This window comes from Suricata suricatta, chromosome 1 (assembly GCF_006229205.1).
Source record: "Suricata suricatta isolate VVHF042 chromosome 1, meerkat_22Aug2017_6uvM2_HiC, whole genome shotgun sequence".
Taxonomy (NCBI): Eukaryota; Metazoa; Chordata; class Mammalia; order Carnivora; family Herpestidae; genus Suricata; species Suricata suricatta.
In genome coordinates this window covers 117,296,373-117,299,907 of record NC_043700.1, presented here as the reverse complement: position 1 = coordinate 117,299,907, position 3,535 = coordinate 117,296,373, and the positions used below count along the sequence as shown (strand labels likewise).

The window sequence follows — 3,535 nt, the reverse complement described above, 5'->3', positions numbered from 1 at the left end:
TTTCTTTCTTTCCTTCTTTCTTTCTTTCTTTCTTTCTTTCTTTCTTTCTTTCTTTTTTTCTTTCTTTCTTTCTTTCTTTCCTTTTCTTTCTTCCTTCCTTTCTTCCTTCCTTCCTTCCTTCCTTCTTCCTTCCTTCCTTTCTCTCCCTCTCTTTCTTTCTTTCTTTCTTTCTTTCTTTCTTTCTTTCTTTCTTTCTTTCTTTCTTTTTCTTCCTTCCTTCCTTCCTTCCTTCCTTCCTTCCTTCCTTCCTTCCTTCTTTCTTTCACTGTATGATAAGTTGTTTGGGTGTTACCTGAGGTTAAAAGACAGGAACATGGGATGGGTTAAGGAGATGGGTAAGAAGATGTCAGTTTATATAGATATTCAACTGACAGACTTTCAATTAATTCTTTTTTTTTTTTTTGGCCTCATTTCTTATTACTTTCTTCTGTGCCTTCTGATTTCAAGCTGGAGCATGTCTTTGTTTCTGAGTAATTGATTCCTAGTTGAATTGAATTATTGAATCCTATTTAGAAAAATTGTTTTTCAGTACCTTTGTTTATTTAACCTAACGTTTCAAATTTATCAGCATTCAATGTCTCATATTTTTGTTAACTTTGGCATTTATGGTGACTCTAAACATAATTTAGTATTTTTATTTTTACCACTTTCTTTTTCTTTTGGTTGCCCTTACAAATTTATCCATTTTATTCATTTAAAATAAAAGCCTGCAACTATTGGATTCCTTAATTCATTCTATTATATGTTTCCTATGTGAGTAGTATCTGCTTTGTATTTCCTTCTTCACTCTTTCTTTACACTTACTCTGTTGCTCTCTTCTCACATATTAAATTGTCTGCTTATTTTAATATTTTTCAGGGTTTTTTTCCCAACATAAGCATGTAAAAGAGTTACAGAATCCCTTCTGAGCAGAACTTTGACTACCTACAAGTTTTAGGTTTGTTCTAAATATTTACTAAGTTTTATTAAAATTTATTTAACTGAAAATTATTTAAACATTTTTCTTTAAAATTTATTTATTAAAATGTAACTTCCACTTATAAGTGCACACACACATACCATCCAATGGACATTCATAAGTTCAATAAACCATCCAGATCAAGAAATACAACCTTACCAGCTTTCTAGAAGATTCCCTCTTTTCGGATACTACTACACCCACTGGTCAACAATATCATTACTTCTAACATTATAGATTAGTTTTATCTGTAGTGAAATATTATTAAATAAGGATTCCCTCTCCCACTTTCTTGCTGGCTTTTCTTCCTCAATTTTGTGAAATTCATCTATGCTTTTGTACATAGCTGAGTTAATATTTATTATTTAATGTATTATATTGTATGATATACTCTTATCATCCATAACATTTATGAATAATATAGTTGTTTTCAGTGTTTAGTTTTTACAAGTAATTTTCTCAACATTCAGGTATATGCTCTTTGGTAAACTTTTGTACAAACTTATTTTGAATATACACATAGAAATGAAATTACTGTACCATAAGGTATATGCATATGTTCTAATTTAACAGATATTCCCAAACAGTTTTCCAAAATGGCTGTACAAATTTACAATATAACTATCTGTGTAATAGCGTTATATAGAGAGTCCAGAAAAATATCCATACATAGTGTTTTGATTTTTTACAGATGTGAATCAGAAATACAGTAGAAAAACAAAAATGTTTTCAATAAATGATGCTGGATCAATTGGATATTCATAAGAAAAAATATGTACTTAGTGCCTCCCTCACCAATCTCATACCTTTCCTAAATATCCCATGTCTTTCCTAAAAATCAGTTCTATACAGATTGCAAATCTAAATGTTAATGGTGAAAAGTGAGGATTTTTTTTTCTGTCCTTGACGGAATGTATTAAATAAGCAAACACCACCAACAAGCAAAACAAGTACTACAATGTAAAAACATTAAAAAAAAGACAACCCTCTTACATGCATAAATGAAAGATTGCACACAAAGAACTCACATCTTTTCAAGCTTCAATAGTAAATATTCTGCTACTATGTATTAAATACTGCATGGTTTGCCCAAGCTAAGATGAAACCACATCATAAATCAATAAGCATTTTGCATTTTCTTTCATTATCTACTCAAAGTCATGCCTACTGCACTTCTAAACATTTCATTAAATCCAATGATACAGCAAACACTCCCAAAGTACACTTAGATTGTATTGCAGTTTCACTTAACAGTATATAAAATGCTGTGTTGTGGCAGGTATCAACTATCCATTAGATACTGAATCAATTTTTCTTAAGCACTACTAACTGCTTGCTCTTCTTGAAGCTAGATCATTCTGAAAAGTGAGAATTTTGGGAGGATGGGGAAGTATAGGAAAACATATCCATGATATTACAGTAAGCAAAGCATACCTACATGGGGATCAAAAGCATTGGGTCTTAAAAATGACAAATTATATGATGATGGGATTAACAATTTGTTCATCAAGGATACATCAAAGTATTAAGAACAAACTGAAGGAATGAAGAAGATATTTGTTGTACATATATCGGGAGGAAAAATGCGTACACAAAACGTCAGGAGACCTCCTACTGAGTTGGCTGTGTGGCTCAGTTTGTTAAGCATCCAACTTTAAAGTCTGGGATTGTGATGCCTCCCGTTTTTTTTTTTTTTGTTTTTGTTGTTGTTGTTTTTTTTTTTTGGCTATTCAGGGACTTTTGTGGTTCCATACGAATTTGAGGATAGTTTGTTCTAGCTTTGAGACGAATGATGGTGCAATTGTGATGGGGACTGCATTGAATGTGTAGATTGCTTTGGGTAGTAATGACGTTTTCACAATGTTTATTCTTCTGATCCATGAACAGGGAATGTTTTTCCATTTCTTGGTGTCTTCTTCAATCTCTTTCAAAGGTTTTCTATAGTTTTCATCATATAAGTCTTTTACATCTTTGGTTAGGTTTACTCCTAGGTATTTTATGGTTTTTCGTGCAATCCTGAATGAGATCAGTTTCTTGATTTCTCTTTCGGCTGCTTCATTGTTGATGTATAGGAGTGCAACTGATTTCTGTACATTGATTTTGTATCCTGAAACTTTACTGAATTCAATGGTCAGTTCTAGAAGGCTTCTGGTGGAGTCTGCCAGGTTTTCCATGCAGAGTATCATGTCATCTGTGAAAAGTGAAAGTTTGACTTCTTCTTTGCCAATTCTGATGCCTTTAATTTCCTTTTGTTGTCTGATTGCTGATGCTAGGACTTCCAGCACTATGTTAAACAGCAGTGGTGAGAGTGGACACCCCTGTCGTGTTCCTGATCTCAGGAAAGCTCTCAGTTTTTCTCCGTTGAGGATGATATTAGCGGTGGGCTTTTCATAAACTGCTTTTATAATGTTTAGGTAAGTTCCTTCTATTCCGACTTTCTTAAGGGTTTTTATTAGGAAAGGGTGCTGTATTTTGTCAAATGCTTTTTCTGCATCTATCAACAGAATCATATGGTTTTTATCCTTTCTTTTGTTAATGTGATGAATCACATTGATGGATTTGCAGATATTGAATCAT

General features: G+C 32.5%; 1 long non-coding RNA gene across 1 annotated transcript in view; it reads right to left on the bottom strand.

The window, feature by feature from the left end:
* Positions 1-207: 207 nt before the first annotated feature.
* The window catches only part of LOC115278160, a 49,276-nt gene continuing 45,948 nt past the window's right edge, over positions 208-3,535 (bottom strand). Inside the window, exon 5 of the long non-coding RNA XR_003902745.1 lies at positions 208-292. This is a non-coding gene — a long non-coding RNA (uncharacterized LOC115278160). The remainder of the gene's footprint in view (positions 293-3,535) is intronic.